Source organism: Neovison vison, chromosome 13 (genome assembly GCF_020171115.1).
Source record: "Neovison vison isolate M4711 chromosome 13, ASM_NN_V1, whole genome shotgun sequence".
Taxonomy (NCBI): domain Eukaryota; kingdom Metazoa; phylum Chordata; class Mammalia; order Carnivora; family Mustelidae; genus Neogale; species Neogale vison.
Genome location: NC_058103.1, coordinates 107,547,980 through 107,567,880, shown reverse-complemented (window position 1 = coordinate 107,567,880; position 19,901 = coordinate 107,547,980). Strand labels below are relative to the sequence as shown.

Sequence of the window (19,901 nt, the reverse complement as noted above, 5' to 3'; positions counted from 1 at the left end):
ACTGGGGTCGGGAAGACTCCACCTCTTGGGGAAGGTTCTAACTACTTTCACTTTGTTATACAGGAGCAGGAGAGAGGAAACATCAGTCTTCCTGACAGAAGGGCAGGACAAGGGACAGGAGAAGCCTGGCTGCCATCATGGCTGCGGTGCATTCTGAGTATCTGACTGGAAGGGCCATGGCTGGGTTTAATGCCCGGCTCCCACCGTCTGGGAATTCTTAATTTTTTTTTTTACAAATGGTTCCACATTTTTGTTTTGTACTGAGCTCCTGCAATTATGTACCCGGTCTTGAGGGAGAGACACTTTGAGGAGAGTTGTGACACTTCAGTGTTTGAGCTGTTGACGTGCTGACTGGAATCTAGCCCTGACTGAGGTCATTTTGATCAGAAAAAAAAAAATTTTAATTATGCTAAACTGTGTGGCAGTCAGACAACAAATTGAAGTGATAAATACATATTTTGTGGGTGAGCCTTTCTGAACTAATAAAATATTTGATTCATTCAAAAAAAGCGGCATCTATATTAATCACTCTCCTCAGAAAAGTAACTATGCATGCTCTTTCTTTTACATATACATAAACACACAACTCGTTTCAACTTCTATGTGTTTTCCCTAGGGCTTCTAATTCTTCTAATTATCATTAGACCTTCCTCAATTTAATTTGAGAAGCCTGTGATGACCAATATCAAACGACCACGATCTTAGCCAAAATCTTACTCATTTTCAATGGTCCTCCATAAAAGACAAAGACAAAATACTGAGGTGAAATTAAATAAAGAATCTAGGGTTTGAATCAAACTATGAATCAACTCTTATGCCTAAAATCAACTAGCCCAGGATTCTGATCTCTTAAATAAAGATAATAAATTCTATCTTGTAAAAGCCCTTTTAAGGATGATAGCTTATAATACATGTAAAGTCATTAACACAGCACCTGGCACAGAGGAGCTGCAAAACAAATGGCAATTAATTAGCTATCATTACTAAACCCTTAAATGTATTTCAAGTCTCTTCTATAACTGTTAAACGAGTCTGCACATAGCACAATTTCTCCCCAATGAATCTGAATCAAAGTGTTCAATTAGCAACCCCCAAATGTTAGTAGGATGTAGAGTAACTGGAACCACCACACATTGCTGGTAGAAGTATAAAACGGTACAATCACACTCCGGAAAACTGACAGTTTTTTTGAGGTTAAACATGAAAACCCTATGATAAATAATTCTAGCCCAAGATAAGTGAAAATATAAAACATAACTCCACAAAAACAAACTGGACACAAATGTCCAAAGCAATTTCATTCAAAATATATAAAAACTGGAAATCAATTTTTCAGTTAGTATCAACAAGTAGAGTTTAAAAGACTGTGGCTTATTCACACAATGGCAAACTACTCAGCAATAAAAAATGCCAAACTACTAAAAATATGCACTTCTGTGAAGATACAAAAGAATATATATAGTATAATTGCATAGATACGTAATTCTAGAATAGGCAAAAACCTATCTACAGTGACAGAAAGCAGATTGGTGGCTGTCCGGGGGTGAAGAGAGACTAAGAGCAAAAGGGGATGAAGGAATTTTTGCTCAGAGGGACATGTTCTATTATCTTGATTTGAATGGTGGTTACACAAATATATACATTTCTCAAAACCTAACTCCCACTACACACATGAAATGAGTACAGCTGACCTTTCAACAATACAGATCTGAAGTGCATGTGTCCACTTACCCACGGATTTTTTTCCCCATAAATATAATACAGTATTGTTTTCGTAATAATAATTTTTCTCTAGCTTACTTTAAGAATACAGTATATAATACATAAGACATACAAAGTAGTATTCATCAACTATTTATATAATCAATAAGACTTCCAGTATAACATTCCTGTTGGATACCATATCACAAAGACTTCCAGTCTTATTGATTATATAATCGATAGTAGCTGAGTTTTGGGGGAGTCAAAAGTTGTACAAGGCTTTTTGGTTGTGTCAACAGGTTGGTGCCCCTAAATCCCACATTGTTCAAGGGCCAACTGTATATTTTCTGTAAATTATACTTTGTGCTCGCTTCAGCAGCACATACACTAAATATATATATATAAATTATACTTCAATAAAGTTTATCTTGAAGGGAAAAAAATTCAGTTTTCAAGTAAATAAGGGTCAACAGGGTATACTCATTAGCTTCAGAAAGCTGTGTCCCTTTTTCAACTTTTTCTATTTTATATTTTCCTTAATTTCATGTCAATCTTAGTACTCCTTTATTTTGAGGTTGTATTCATTTTCTACTGGCCTAAAACTCTCACCAAAAAACTCTAGAAGCTTCCCAGGGCTGAGACAAAGATTCTAGGTTAGGAAAACGATCCTTAGAGCCTTAAGTTTTCCATCTCCTGGCACAAGTAATCAAGAGTCAAACATACCTTCTAAACGGGAACTCTGCAGGCAAGGTTAAAAACAGACTACCCTGAACAAACAGGAATCCTGCCTGAATTCTTACTACACATCCTGACTTTTCATAAAATTTCTTCTGTTAACAGGAAATTCTTGATCATATATGAAGGTATAAATAAATACATTATTTTTTTTTTAAGATTTTATTTATTTGACTAAGAGAGAGGAATCACAAGTAGGCAGAGAGGCAGGCAGAGATAGAGAGGGAAGGAAGCAGGCTTTCCGCGGAGCAGAGAGCCCGACACGGGGCTCCATCCCAGGCCCCTGGGATCATGCCCCGAGCCGAAGGCAGCAGCTTTAACCCACTGAGCCACCCAGGTGCCCCTAAATACATTATTTTTTGAAGGATCACAATATTTTGAAAAATCATCAACTTATCATTATATATACTTTTAACTCACTGTACAAATACTACCTGAAAAAGAGCATCTTTGCTAAAGGGACTAAAACACTAAAAGTCCAAGGGCTTAGTATATTTAATCATTCAATATGTATTATTCAGCAAAATTATTACACCCTATAGCCATTATAAGCAAGAGTATATTCTATATGCAAAAAAGGGGGGGTATAAGCTTCAAAAAGAAGTTAAGCTCAGTATAAAAACAATCTATGCTACATTCCCTACCCCTCAAAAAATAGTTTTACATCACTTAAAATGTTTAAGCACATAGGAACCCTAGAGGAAGTTAACAGATAAAATTTAAGAACACTTGAAGTAGTTCCCTTCTAACCCTGATACTGGCAGCGTAAGAAAATCATCTCACATGTACAAAACGTTATTCTCCATGCTGATTTAAATTGGACTACACCATATATAAAATCAGTTCTCAATTACTATTCACAATCAAGTAGCAGTACAGATAATGAAACAAAAAATCAAACTGAGATAATACCCCCACCAAATGCATTGCTTTTATTAACATTAATTTGCATCTAAAACATTTATCAACAGAAGAGGGAATGGTACAATAGTGAGCCTGTAAAAACAAACAAGATTACTGGGCTTTCTATTCTGTTCCATTGATCTATGTGTCTGTTTTTGTGCCAGTACCATGCTGTCTTGATGACAGCTTTGTAATAGACCCTCAACTCTATGGTCAACTAATCTTCCACAAAGCAGGAAAGAATGTCCAATGGAAAAAAACAGCCTCTTCAATAAATGGTGTTGGGAAAATTGGACAGCCACATGCAGAAAAATGAAATTGGACCATTTCCTTACACCACACACGAAAACAGACTCAAAATGGATGAAGGACCTCAATGTGAGAAAGGAATCCATCAAAATCCTTGAGGAGAACACAGGCAGCAACCTCTTCGGCCTCAGCCGCAGCAACATCTTCCTAGGAACATCGCCAAAGGCAAGGGAAGCAAGGGCAAAAATGAACTATTGGGATTTTATCAAGATCAAAAGCTTTTGCACAGCAAAGGAAACAGTTAACAAAACCAAAAGACAACTGACAGAATGAGAGAAGATATTTACAAACAACATATCAGATAAAGGACTAGTGTTCAAAATCTTTAAAGAACTTAGCAAACTCAACACCCAAAGAACAAATAATCCAATCAAGAAATGGGCAGAGGACATGAACAGACATTTCTGCAAAGAAGACATCCAGATGGCCAACAGACACATGAAAAAGTGCTCCATATCACTCGGCATCAGGGAAATACAAATCAAAACCACAATGAGATATCACCTTACACCAGTCAGAATGGCTAAAATTAACAAGTTGGGAAATGACAGATGCTGGCGAGGATGCGGAGAAAGGGGAACCCTCCTACACTGTTGGGGAATGCAAGCTGGTGCAACCACTCTGGAAAACAGCATGGAGGTTCCTCAAAATGTTGAAAATAGAACTGCCCTATGACCCAGCAATTGCACTACTGGGTATTTACCCTAAAGATACAAACATGGTGATCCGAAGGGGCACATACACCCGAACGTTTATAGCAGCAATGTCCACAATAGCCAAACTATGGAAAGAACCTAGATGTCCATCAAGAGATGAATGATCAAGAAGATGTGGTATATATACACGATGGAATACTATGCAGTCATCAAAAGAAATGAAATCGTGCCATTTGCGATGACATGGATGGAACTAGAGCGTATCATGCTTAGCGAAATAAGTCAAGCGGAGAAAGACAACTATCATATGATCTCCCTGATATGAGGAAGTGGTGATGCAACATGGGGGCTTAAGGGGGTAGGAGAAGAATAAATGAAACAAGATGGGATTGGGAGGGAGACAAACCATAAGTGACTCTTAATCTCACAAAACAAACTGAGGGTTGCTGGGGGGAGGGGGGTTGGGAAAAGGGGGGTGGGGTTATGGCCACTGGGGAGGGTATGTGCTTTGGTGAGTGCTGTGAAGTGTGTAAACCTGGCGATTCACAGACCTGTACCCCTGGGGATAAAAATATATTATATGTTTATAAAAAATAAAAAATTATTTAAAAAGAAAAAAAAAACAAGATTAAAAGTCTATCACAATCTATGAAACAAACTACGAAAGAATAATTAGAAGCTAGATGTAATTTACTCCATTAATTAAGTCACTAAATTCCAATTCTTTAATTTTAATTCTACTACCATCTGTTTAATACATATCTTTATGCTATTTTAATATTTCTATGAATTATAAATTCTTCATAATATTCCTGTTGGATACCATATTACAAAATAATTAGCTAACCACATCCTACCTTCCCAGTTTCTCAACAAGCCCTGAATAAAAAACAATCTGAAAACATAATCTGGTTTTTTAATTGTTTACACTTTTGGTTCAAAGATCAGAAAAACTACAGCGACCACTGTCTTATAAAAATCATTGTATTTTGTATTCTGGAAAAAGTTTGATGGTTCATTAAATATCAAACACAGAATTATTATATGACCCAGTAATTCTACTGCTAGGTATAAATACCCAAAGGAATTAAAATCAGGGACTCAAACAGATTCTTGTACACCAATATTAATAATAGCATTATTCACAATAGCAAAATATGGAAATAACCCAACTGTCCATCGATAGATGGATTTTTAAAAATGTACATATGAGTGGAGTACATATACAATGGATTATTCAGCCTTAAAAAGTAATGAAACTCTGGATGAATCTTGAAAACACTTTGCTAAGTAAGTCAGACACAAAAGGCATACTATGGCATGATTCCACCCATCTGAGAGACCTACAAGAGGTAAATTCATAGAGATAGAAGGTAAAATAGAGGTTATCAGTGACTGCTGAGAGGGCAGAAAAGGGGAATTATTGTTTGTTTGTTTGTTTTTTAAGATTTTATTTATTCATTTATTTGACAGACAGAGATCACAAGTAGGCAGAGAGGCAGGCAGAGACAGAGGAGGAAGCAGGTTCCCCGCTGAGCAGAGAGCCCAATGTGGGGCTCAATCCCAGGACCCTGGGATCATGACCTGAGCCGAAGGCAGAGGCTTAACCCACTGAGCCACTCAGGTGCCCCAGGGAATTATTGTTTAATGGGTAAAGTATTTCTGTTTGAAGACCTCCTCCTGTGTCTTGTCCTGCATCTCTAATTGGAAGCAAGACCCAGATACAAACACAATGATATGTCCAGAGACCATATGGTGTTGGTTATGATGTTGTGGGCCCTCATATTTTCCAAACCTGCCATTTGCCAACTACTTTTGACTGTAGAGCCACCTCCACTGTAGCCCATTCTCAATCAGCCTGTACTCACTTGGAGAGACATATGCCTAGGTTTGATGACCTGGTTAAACATGGTCTGTGTGCCTTACAAAAGACACTTCGTGCAGAACAGGACAGAACTACAAAGAATGTTTCCACTGGAATTGTTGGTAAAGACTTGGAGTTTACTACTTAGGAGAAGGCTGATGTATCTTCATTCCTAGAAGGTCTTGAAGAAAGACCACAAAGAAAGGTACAGCCTGTTCAACCTGCTGATGAACCTGAAGAAAAGGCTGATGAACCAATGGAACATTAAGTCACAAACCAACCAGTCTTTATGTGTATTACCAACTATGTAAGAATGTGGAGCACATACTGATGACAGTAATCTATACTTTGAACCAAAAGATGCAGGGTGGTCTTATGGTATGTTTTAGGAATCAGTCCAGATGTGTTTTTCCCAAGTTACTTGTCTGAAATCATGTAATGGTGTGCATTTTTCTTTGGGGATCTATATAATCATTTTCTAGAAAGTATAGTTATCTGTACTAATATTTTTGTATGAAGAACATAGTGTTTTGTGGTCTTAAAGACAACTGTGAAGTAAAATTGTTTCACCTGCTTGTAGGGGGGAAAAAGAATTTCTGTTTGAGAAGGTGAAAAAACTCTGAAAATGGATAGTGGTGGTAGCTGCACAACACTATGAAATGTACAACTGAATTGTTCACTTAAAAATGGTTAAAATAGTAAGTGATGTATTATTTTGCCATAATAAAAATAAACAAGTAAATATTTGTAAATTATTATATTCAAAAGACTTGGAGAATAAGATAAAATTGTGTGGCCAGAGATACCGTTCTTGGTGATAAAAGTTCCAAGAGAACCAAGTGAGACAGTGATATTGCGAAGATAATGAGATTATAAAAATCTTCCCAAATGTATACAGGTTTACGATTTTCACAGCATTTTTACCTATGTTACTATATCTTATCCTCAGAGTAACCTGCAAAGGAGTCATGATGAGTATTTCTTTTTTTTTTTTTTTAAGATTTTATTTATTCATTTGACAGGCAGAGATCACAAGTAGGCAGAGAGGCAGGCAGATAGAGAGGAAGGGAAGCAGGCTCCCCGCTGAGCAGAGAGCCCGATGCAGGGCTCGATCCCAAGACCCTGAGATCATGACCCGGGCCGAAAGCAGATGCTTTAACCCACTGAGCCACCCAGGCGCCCCCATGATGAGTATTTCTATCAAAGGGTATGACTCAAGGTCACAAGACCAGAATTAGGACTGAACTTCAGTATTCAGCTGCTGCATCTTACTCTTTCTACGATACCACAAATGCATCTCAAGCATGTGATTTAAAAAGTCAAGCTAGGGGCGCCTGGGTGGCTCAATGGGATAAGCCTCTACCTTCGGTTCAGGTCACGATCTCAGGGTCCTGGGATCGAGCCCCATATCGGGCTCTCTGCTAAGTGGAGAGCCTGCTTCCTACTCTCTCTGCCTGCTTGTGATTTCTGTCTGTCAAATATATAAATAAAATATTTTTTTTAAAGTCAAGCTAATACACACTGAGTGCTGTAATAGTCTTAATGTAGTATTATCAGTCTCTGAAAACAAGTCATCTTTTAAAATCTGAACAAATGCAAGTAAGATAATGAAATAAAAATATAACCTTGTTTAATTCTCACTGAAAATTGTATAATACTACCATAAGAAATTTTCTTTTTAAAGAGTTAAGCCACTTTCAAGATTAAGGCTAACCTCTGTCTCCTTTTACTATGTTTCTTTCAGTAAGTTTAGTCTTATTATTATTATTATTATTATCATTATATAGCACACTGTCATCAAAGAAGAACTTTAGATTTTCTTTGGGAAGAAAGATGCTCTGTATAAAGAACATTACTTGCACCTGGAATGCTTTTCTACCTTTAGATTTAACGACTATACTGATTCTACTGATCAACAGTATTTTATCCCTCATATTGATTATAGTATTTCTACTGTAATTCTTTCTTGTTTTCCTCAGTGGCATTATAGTAAAGATGTTAAGAACACAGTGGAAAAAAAAAAAAAAAGAACACAGTGAAATTATAGGAGGGCAAAATCAGTTAACAAATAACAGTAATTTGAAAAAACAAATCAAACATTCCAATTCTCTAACTCCACTGTTTTGAGGATCTAGTACCATATGATAATAATAGCTGGTTTTCCCTTCTAGGCTTTAGAAAAGCACTCTACATCTAAAGAAACAGTAGAGGTACCAGAACAACAAAACCAATTTTGTTTAGGATAGGACTCTATAAAAATTTCTGGAAGTTTATGTACCCTCTACATCTTTATATGAAGAAGTATCTCCTCTGTATATTAGAACACTAAGAATACAGAGTAAAAAGAAGTTGCCTTTGTCCGTACAGCTGATATTTTGGCTAAGGAGAGTATGGCTCTGATTCTCAGAAAAAAACAATAGATAAAGGGTATATCCCTTGAACTGAAGCCATATTAGGACAAAAAGCCTCAACTAATGAAGTACCTTGGTAACACAGGGAAGAACCCTGAGAGCAAAAGTCTTGCTTAAAAGTACATCAGTATAATCCAGCAGTCCCAAAGACCAGAACTGTCATCATAAACAGAGGTCTATCATATCTAAATGGAACAGGTCTATGGGAGACCTGGCTCAGTGACTCCTAGAAATAAAACTGTACTACTTAACAGGACATCCCTGAGGCCTCTAGATGTTATCTCTTAACATTCACTTTATTCTTAATAAAGATCCCTGAGTCTCCATCCAAATTATTTTTTAAGACAAGTTGTCAACATTTAATATCATTACTATGAGTCAAATACCTAGTTTACTCCCATGAGTACACTTTTTGAAACAGAAAAGTCCTTTTTTCAAATGATCTTTAAAAAGTGTGTGTGTGTGTGTGTAAATCTACTTTTTTAAAGGATAAAATGAATGGGCTGGTAGAAGGGGAAAGGGCACAGTCAGCCCACAGGCACCATACTGGGCAGTACCTGAGGCAATCACCCCAGAAATTCTAGGGCTATACAGTTTGAAAGATCTAATTCCAGGCTTAACTGTTGTCCTTGAGGTCAATTACCCTAAATAAGCAAAAGCACATAGATCAGAATCCCCTATGAAGATAAAAGTAAAACTAAAACCTGAGCTAAAATGAGTAACTTTTACCCTGTGTAAGAAGACAAACAGATCACTAGTTTAAGTCTTTCCCATACTAGGAGAGCCAAGGGGAAGAGTCCGCCATAATGGCATCATCGCAGAACACAAGACTACATCTATTTTACCTTATGTGAGAATAAGATTTATCTATTGGAGAGGGGAAAAAAAAGTTTCTGTAAACACCTCTGACTTTATGCAACTATGTTATGTTAACTAAACAAATGGCAAGCAAAACTACTGAATATAGGCATACCTCTTGTTTCTGAAGATTTTATTTTTAAGCAATCTCTACACTCAACATGGGGCCTGAACTTAAAACCCCAAGATCAAGAGTCGCATACTCTAACTGACTAAGGCAGTCAGGAGCCTCTAAGCATACCTCATTTGATTGTGCTTCATTTTATCATGTTTTGCAGATAGTGTGGTTTTTTTTTACAAACTGAAGGTCTGTAGCAGCCCTGCATCCAAGTCTATTGGCACTATTTTTCCAACGGCTTTTGTTCACGTCATATCTCAGTGTCACATTTTGGCAATTCTCACAATAGTTCTAACTTACTCATTATTATTGGATTTGTTATGGTGATCTGTGATCAGAGATTACAACCGGCTAAAAGATCAGATGATGCATTTAGCATTTTTTTTTTTAAAGATTTTATTTATTTGACAGACAGAGATCACAAGTAGGCAGAGAGAGAGGAGGAAGCAGGCTCCCCGAGAAGTGGAGAGCCTGATGCGGGGCTCGATCCCAGGACCCTGGGATCATGACCTGAGCTGAAGGCAGAGGCTTTAACCCACTGAGCCACCCAGGCGCCACTGCATTTAGCATTTTTTAACAAAGTATTTTTTAATTAAGGTATACACTTTTTTTTTTTACATATAATCCTATTGCATATTGAATGGACTACAGTACAGTATAAACATTAACTTTCAGATGTGCTGGGAAACCAAAAGATTCATTTGACTTGCTTTATTGCAATATTTGCTTTACTGCAGTAGTCTGGAACAAACCTGCAGTACTCCAAGACATGCCTCTATAAAACACTAAAACAATGATAGGATTTAAGAATTATCCAGATATTTAAAATAAAACAAACATACAAAATCATAAGGATCACCTATATTATTAATTTCACAGATCAGGTAAGGTTGATATGACCTAGATCATACAAATAAAATCAGAGTTTGAATCTGAACCAAAAAATATTAATTCAGAAAGATCTATGGACCCATGTTCACTTAAGTATTTACAGTAGCCAAGATATGGAAACAAACCTAAGTGTTCACTGATGGATGAAGATAAAGATGATATGCTATATCTATGCAATGGAATACTACTTGGCCATAAAAAGGAAATCTTGCCATCTGCAACAACATGGATGGAACTTGATGGTACTTTGCTAAGTGAAATAAGTCAAAAACAGAAACACAAATACCATATGATTTCACTTACATATGGAATCTAAAAAATAAAACAAAACAAACAAAGCAAAAACAAACTCATAGATACAGAGAACAGACTGGTGGTTACCAGAGGAGAGGGGGTTGGGAGGTACACAAAATGGGTAAAAGGGATCAAGTGTATGGCAATGGAGGATAACTAGACTTGGGGTGGTAATTACTTCTAGTATATACAAATACGAAATCATAATGTTGGAGACCTAAAACTTATATAATGCTATATACACCAATCTTACCTCAAAATCAATAAATAAATAACAAATTAAAAAACAGGGGAGGTGGGGTGCCTGGGTGGCTCAATGGGTTAACGCCCCTGCCTTCGGCTCAGGTCATGATCCCAGGGTCCTGGGATCCAGTCCTGCATGGGCTCTCTGCTCAGCAGGGAGCCTGCTTCCCTTCCTCTCTCTCTGCCTACTTGTGATCTCTGTCAAATAAATAAATAAAATCTGGGGAAAAAAAAAAAAAAACCACGGGAGAGCAGAAGATAAGATAGAATAATATCTAGCATAGAGAAGGGATTCCAAAACTTCTGCTGAATTAGTGAAGACTTGTCTGAGCAGCTAGCAGGTTATTCTTCATGTGGAAAACACTCTGAAACATCTCTATTATCGTATCCCTTCAAACTACAATATTCCCTATTCCCGTTTCGGGGGAAGCAGGAAGGAAATTTGCCCCTCTGCATTCAACTTCAATATTTCAGAGCTCTCTCTCTCTTTTTAAGATTTATTTATTTATTTTAGAGAGAGGGAGACCATGCCCACAAGTAGGAGGAGCAGAGGGAAAGGGAGACAGAATCCCAAGCAGACTCCTTGCTTAGCACAGAGCTTGATGCAAGGCTCAATCTCACAACCCCAAGATCACAACCTGGGCCAAAATCAGGAGATGGAGGCTTCACCAACTGTCCAACCCAGGCCCACCTCAGATCTCTCTTTTTTAAAGATAAAACCTATCATTATCTCTTCCCCGTGCTCCTCAATTATTCTACTCCTATCCACATTTTCCAGTGCCCCTTTTAACTATCCAGACCCAAACAGGCCTAAGGATCCAGACATCTCTTCCAAGCTCTACTCCCAGGCTCTACCCCATCCAACTGTGGCTATTCAAGCAGCTCACGTTTCCTTCCCTATGGATGAGTACTATACTCAGTTCTTATCCTAAATCTCCCTCCCACTTAAGATAAAGTTTCAGATGAAAGGGATGTACTGCTGCTCTGCTACTGCCAAACATTTGATAGTTTTCTGATTTGCCTCCCTGATTATCCCAACTTCCAAAAGAAAAAGAACAAAATGGTAAGAACTTCTACTTTACAATTTATACTAATAAACTATGATTAACTGATTAATGATCAAGTGACAAGAACTTAGGAAGAAGATACCACCATTAGAGTGCCTCAGTGGCTTAGTCACTTGAGCCTCTGACTCTTCATTTCAGCTCAGGTCATGATCTCAGGGTTTTGGGGCTGGGCTCTGTGCTCAGCAGGGAGTCTGCCTGAGAGTCTCTCAATCTCCTTCTGCCCCTCCCTGCTGAACTCCTGCTCTAATAAATAAACAAATCTTAAAACTAAATAAATAAATAAATACAAGATACCACCTTCACCTTCTCACTTTATAGTTAGTAGGGGAAAAAAAGCATATGATAGCAAAGGTTTCAATATAGCAGATTCTTAAATGTTCATGGGAAGCACAAGTAACATTTCCTATTTGGGGACTTGAAACACAAAGAAGTGAAGCTGAATGACCATGTCTCAAAAATATCATCCAATATTACACTGGACAAAGTGACCTCTAAAGTCTCTCAAGATTTAGAATGTGAAAGGCTCACTGAGTTTGACAAGTGGGAGGAAGCTATTTGTAAAACTGAAATGTAAGATGATTTTGGGTGTCACGTATATGGTCTGAACAGTTTTACTATGAACCAAAAACAAAAAACAATGAATACTGTTTATAACACAACTATTTGTCCCCTACTACCATTTCTAAGATTCTTGATATGCTATGTGTTCATACATGATCTGTTCATTCAGCATTGTTCTCCCAGAAAGGAGTTTGTGAACCTAATACAAAGTGATTATAATTTAAGATTTCAAAGATGCATACAAATTATTAATTAAAATTAACTGATGTGTTCCTGCTTCACACATTTAAGTAAAAATTAGCCATACTATACTCAAAAGACAACTGGAGTCCTTATAATCGATCACCACAGAATTAGTACAGATGGTTGTCAAAGATATTGGCCAATATGCTCTTAAAACCAAAATGCCTAAAAATACATTGGCTATTTTCATGAATCATTAGAAATTCACACACACAAAAAAAGCTATTTTGCTACCATAGCTATTTATATGTGACCATGATGTATCCAAATCTGGACTACCCTGTGTATTTAGATCCAGCAAAATCATCAAAACTAGAGAAATTCAAAAAACGGTAAATAATATAGATTAGGAATATTGCTAATGTTCACCATAACAAAAGCAAGAAGCACCAACTGACCATTTCCCTCCTTGAAATATTGTTTCCCTTGGCTTCTGGGATACCACACTTTCAGGTTTTCTACTTTTCTTACCACTCATCAGGCTTTGCTTCCCCCCCAGTCACCACCTAAAGTTAAATTGTTGGCATTTAGTTCTCTCCTAGGCCCTCCTCATGAATTCCACAAAACATGTCCAAAACTGAACTTACCATTTCTCCTCAAATTTAAACCTGTTCCAATATTCCTTATCTAAGTGGACCCAGTAGCCACTCAGTTGCTCAAACCAGAAAGCAGTCCTCTTATAACTCCTTTTATACCTATGTATCAACCAAGCTCAATAAATTCTACCTTTAAAATGTCTTAAATTTATCCACTCTCCTTCATCACCTCTAACACCAGCTTAATGCAGGCTACCACCTCCCATGAGGACTACTAGTGCAATGACCTCCTCAACAGCCTCAATGCATTTAGTTTAACTTCCTTCCAAATTACTCTTCAATTGCAGCCAGACTGAACTTTTTAAACTTTACACAGTTACTTATCATTAAAAACCTTCCAAGACTAAATTATTAAGTGATTATTACCATGACTTACATAAACGCTCAGAGATGTGGCTCTTATTTACAACTACAGTCTTATTTGGAACCATTCTCCCTAACATTTTACACCCCCTCATATAACGAAATTCCTTCAATTCCATAAATATGCCACTTCTCATCTCAGTATCCCTGCACATGCTGTTTACTCAGTCAAGAACACATTTCATTCCCTTCTTTGGTTAACCAACTCCTCTTCTGTCATCTTTCCAGGATCAGTTTAAATGCCATCTCCTAAGAGTAGCCTTCCCTGACCTCCAAACAAGACGGCATCCCCCAATGCTCCTATAGCAATCTTCTTAACATTCCTTTCTTAATATTTATCACAGCTGTTATTCCTAATCCAACATCTGCCTTTCTCATGAATCCATAAACTCCTCACCAGCAAAGACCTGTCTGTTCAGTTACTCTATTACTAGTGACTACTAAAGTACTGGAATACATTAGGTGCTTAAAACATGAAAGTGGACTTAGTATATTACAGCATATTAAAACTGGAGAAACATCTCTTGTAGCTCAAATAAACTTAAAAAGAAATGCACAAGGGCACCTGGGTGGGTCAGTGGGTTAAGCCTCTGCCTTTAGCTCAGGTCATGATCTCAGGGTCCTGGGATCGAGCCCCGCATTGGGCTCTTTGCTCAGCAGGGAGCCTGCTTCCCCCCTCTCTCTCTGCCTGCCTCTCTGCCTACTTGTGATCTCTGTCTCTCAAATAAATAAATAAAATCTTTAAAAAAAAAAAAAAAAAGAAATGCACAATGCATTTGTTCAATCCAGAGATCAAAATTCCATTCAAATCAATCCGTGGTTTGTGGTTAAAAAAAAAAACATACTGCTATATTACACAACTCTATGTCCCATACCAACATAAGACTCTATCTAGATGTTACACTTTTGGTTTACATTTGATTTAATTCAGCCTTATTCTCCCTGCACAGACTGTTTTAGAACTAGTTCAAAGTGGTTAAAAGATTTCAGAGACTCATACACAAATGAACAGTTTGATTTTATCCCTATGTACAAGTATTAAAAAGGGGCGCCTGGGTGGCTCAGTGGGTTAAAGCCTCTGCCTTCAGCTAAGGTCATGATCCCAGAGTCCTGGGATGGAGCCCTGTATGGGGCTCTCACTCTCTGCTCAGCAGGGAGTCTGCTTCCTCCTCTCTCTCTGCCTGCCTCTCTACCTGTGATCTCTGTCAAATAAATAAATAAATAATCTTTCAAAATATTTGTCAATCCTCCCCTCAAAAAATTGTTAACCCAAAGAACCAAAGACTTGTAAGAAGTTAGAAAAGAGGTTATGATACAACCAACTGAGGAATCTGAGTATTCAGAAGCTTTTCAAAAAGAAACTATATATGTCATTACCAAAAAATTTTTGAACAGTTACCAGTTTTAAAGTAGCATACAACTATATGAGACTTCACTGATGCTTAATAAAACAACCTAACAAGAATAAAACCAAGAAACTTAACATATCCATGCAATAGTTATATAAAGGATTTTCAAGTATAACAAAATAGAATAAACATTTAAATAACTTTTAATTATAGAAAATCCTTGTTTCACTTTTAAGAAACAGCACAACTTATGTGGGGCTTAATCAATTGAAGAATAGAAAAAAAAAAAAACAAGGATGGCTATGAACCCAAAGTAAATCAAATCTAAGCTGGAGAACTTACCTCATAAAAGACCCAGTTGCACGTGCAATATTTTAGTATGAAATATAATTTACAATTGAGGAAAGTGATTGATGGGTTTTTCTACTACTAAAATACATGCAATTTCTGACACTTACTGTCTAAATCATCAACTCTAGAAACTCTGACATCAAAAGCCTGTTTTTTATGAACACGTTTTTAGCATTTTTAAAATTTATTTTATTTTATTTTAAGTAGGCTGCATGCCCAACTTGGGGGCTTGAACTTACAACCCTGAGATTAACAGTCGCCTGGCAAGCCAGAAAAAGTACTTTTATACTCTTACTTCCATTCCCTTTTCAAAATGGGCAGAAGGAAGCTCAGCTTTTGGGGGATTTTTTTGTTTTTTTTTGTTTTTTGTTTTTGTTTACACTCATTCCATCTCTTCCACATAAAGCCTAGTTTAGTGCTTAAAAACATGTAAAATAAAAAAGGTGTTTCAGATTGAAATCCTATTGAAGAAGTAAAACTCAGAGCAATCATCAGTTCTCAACTTAGCTTTTTTTTTTTTTTTAAGATTTTATTTATTTATTTTACAGAGAGATAGCAAGAAGGGGAATATAAGCAGGGGGAGTGGGAGAGGGAGAAGCAGGCTTCCCACCAAGCAGGGAGACTGATCCAGCGCTCCATCCCAGGACCCTGAGATCATGACCGGAGCCAAAGACAGACATTTAACGACTGAGCCACCCAGGTGCCCCTAAACAACTTTAAACTTTATTTCAAGAGAAGTGGTTTTTCATGAATTCTTAAGAATGGACTTAGGGCTTAAAGAACCTTAACATTTCTGCATTTAACATTAATATCTGTAAACCTGAAATGTGATATACCCTTTCTTATTTAGGACACTTGGAAGCCAGGTGGAAGGAAATTTGCTCATCTACTTAAGCATAAAACAAAGAGCACAAAGAATGACTTTAACACACACACACACAGACTGTGTTAGTAATGAGAAATCCAAGTCATAAATGTCTAAGCAGAATCCTTTTCAAGTATTTTCCTCTTTTCTCAGTTAACTGCATAGTATTTATTGTGTTCTGTAATTTATTAAAATATAGTGATCTGATTTTAGGGGATTAAGCCTTACTATATAATCAGGAAACATAAACTCTACTTGACTATTTTTTAAAAGATGAAAAACATGGGCGCCTGGGTGGCTCAGTGGATTAAGCCACTGCCTTCAGCTCGGCTCATGATCCCAGGGTCCTGGGATCAAGCCCCGCATCGGGCTCTCTGCTCTGTGGGAAGCCTGCTTCCTCTTCTCTTTCTGCCTGCCTCTCGCCAACTTCTGATCTCTGTCTGTCAAATAAGTAAATAAAATAAATCTTTAAAAAAAAAAAAAAAAAGATGAAAAACAGGGGCGCCTGGGTGGCTCAGTGGGTTAAGCCTCTGCCTTCCGCTCGGGTCATGATCTCAGGGTCCTGGGATCGAGTCCTGCATCGGGCTCTCTGCTTGGCAGGGAGCCTGCTTCCTCCTCTCTCTCTGCCTGCCTCTCTGCCTACTTGTGATCTCTGTCAAATAAATAAATAAATAAAATATTTGGGGAGAAAAAAGATGAAAAACAGATAACAAGTCTAGTCACAATGCACATGGACAGCACACATTTTAGAGCTCACTATTGCCCAAAGTCATTCCAAACCTATATACATAATAAAGCTTGGTCTTCCAATGGACACATTGCTGCTGTTTTACCATAGTCACTTCTCTTCTCATTTGTATTACAAATTGTTACTAAATGAATAACCCATAATTTGTGTACCAATACAAATCCTATTTATGAGGGACTGTAGAGTACCAAAACTAACATTTTGTATATGGTGGAGTAGGAGAGACTTAGCAGGAAATCTGTAACTATACCAACCAGGTCATTTTGTAGACCTTTGCAAGGAAACAAAAATAAAACCATCAGATCATCATCACATTTTTAACTAACGTATGTTACGACATAATTACAATGACCACATTCTACGGCACAAGGTTGTTTTCTCGTTGTTGTTGTTTTGTTTTGTTTTGTTTTTAAGATTTTATTTATTTATTTGAAAGAGAGAACACAAGCAGAGGGAAAGGCAGGCAAAGAGAGAGGGAGAAGCAGACTCCCCCTGAAGCAGCATGAGATCTCCTGGCTCCAGGTCCTTTGTTGAGAGAAGAAAGAAAGAAGTAAGTTCTCCCTTATCTGAATATCTATAGTATTTTTACCTATAAAGCACCACATCACATTTTCCTCTTATAAAACAGCTAATCCATATCTTGCTGCCCCTATTAGGTCTATGTTTGATTTATGTTTCTATTACCCACAGCCTAAACTAGGTAACCTTTAACTAGCAGTCAATAAATAAGTTTTTGGATTAATAAACAACAGCATGCACTCACATGCTCACACCCACTCACACACATAAACACACAAAGGAAAGGGGCGGGGGAGTCTGGGAATTTAGTTTTGCCACAAGCTCAATATGAATTATGTGATAGATAAAAACACAAAAATCTAAAGATATAATAGAAATGTGGTATACAAACCAAAGGCAGCCAGAATCTAAACTTTTCCTTTTGGTAGTTACACTGTATTTGGAGTACAGTATTAAATTTATTTTGAGGTGTTCACGAAAAACTTATAAAGGCTTAATGATTGCTTATTATTTCATGGCACTAATAAAGAATGGATAATTTAAAAATATCTGAAGGTAAGGGTCATAAAAACTTACATGAATTATTGCCACTAAAATTTTTATCTGGAAAAACAGACCTTAAAATGAAACTTTTTACCTCCTTTAAATCAAAGTAAGAGATTTTATAACTTAAAAGTGCTTTTTTCCACAATGATGATTTTTTTAATATGGAAAATAAATTAATCTAAGTAACACATTTATTTCCCAGCTTCCACTCCATTTATCATCAAAGCTCTTCTATGGACTTCTACAAGATGACTCTTCCTTAAATGCTTCCTTTTTCATGAAAGGAAATACTTTGTTTCATAGCATTTATTATCTGATTTTTCATCCATTAATATCTTTTTTTTTTTAAAGATTTTATTTATTTATTTCACAGACAGAGATCACAAGTAGGCAGAGAGTCAGGCAGAGAGGAGAGAGAGAGGAGGAAGCTCCCTGCCAAGCAGAGAGCCTGCCAATGCAGGATTCAATCCCAGGACCCTGGGATCATGACCCGAGCCGAAGGCAGAGGCTTTAAATCACAGAGCGACCCAGGCACCCCATTAATATATTTCTTAAGCATCTGTACATCTGTATACTTAAGCATAAGTACAAATAATAAACATTACTAAATAGTAGCTAAGATGTCTTCCTGTGAGGAACAAAAAAAACACAGATATAGAAAAATAAATATGAAATACATGAAAAGAATGAATCAAATTGCCAATGGTATATTTCACCTATTTAAAGGTTCCAAGGAAGGCATAAGTAAATCTTTAAAGAAGCAGAACTTGAACTGTACATTAAAAAATGATCAAGATTTAAGATAAATGACACAGAAAACAAACTGTTCATGGTATACTCAGCAATTAGATCATTCTAGGTGAAAAAGACAGTTAATGTTGGGAAACAGAATAAAGTTTAGAAAAATAGACTACAACGAATTTAGAGAGAATCTTGAAAGCCAAGTTAAGAAATCTGGCTTACAATCATTAACTGAAGATTTTAGAGCAATAAGCTGACATGGAAAAGGAAGCATTTAAGTAAGAGTCATCTTGTAGAAGTCCATAGAATAGCTTTAATGATAAATGGAGTGGAAGCTGGGAAACCTATTAGGAGCTAAACAATAAATCAGGGTTACACCAGTAGGAAAAACACAAAAAGAATAGATTTACTAATTACAGCAAGCAAGGGAGAGACTCTAACAAAGAGTACTCCAAGACTTTGTATCTGAGTACCCCTAACGCACAGAAAGAAAAAAAATATGGGGTTTAAGTGAGCTAGATCTGGCTCAAATCTATGCTGTGTAACTCTAAAGAAATTATTAAACTTCTCCGAGCCTTAGTTTTCTCAGCTATAAAAAGATATTTACCTTGATTGGGTTTTGAGAAGTTACATAAGAAAACACATATAAAGCATCCATACACCTGGGACACTCCAGGCACTAAATGTGATTTTTACCATTCTCCCTTGGCTCCCTGTTCTTTATCCCTTAACAAATCTGAAAATCCCTTAACATAGGTAATCTGTCTACAAACTCATTTTAGAAATGATAAAATGGAGTTAGGGGTGCCTGGGTGGCTCAGTCACTTAAGCATCTGACTCTTGATTTTGGCTCAGGTCATGATTTCAGGGTCCTAAAATCAAGCCCCATGTTGGGCTCCACACTGGGCATGGAGCCTAGTAGGATTCAGTCTCTCCCTCTCCCTCTGCTCCACCTCACTCCTGTGCTCG

At 37.1% G+C, this 19,901-nt stretch overlaps 1 protein-coding gene and 1 pseudogene across 1 annotated transcript in view; one reads left to right on the top strand and one right to left on the bottom strand.

The window, feature by feature from the left end:
- ADAM10 (ADAM metallopeptidase domain 10) overlaps window positions 1-19,901 on the bottom strand; it is a 133,810-nt gene that overhangs the window by 80,083 nt on the left and 33,826 nt on the right. The window lies entirely within an intron of this gene.
- Window positions 138-6,436, top strand: LOC122894023 (annotated as a pseudogene).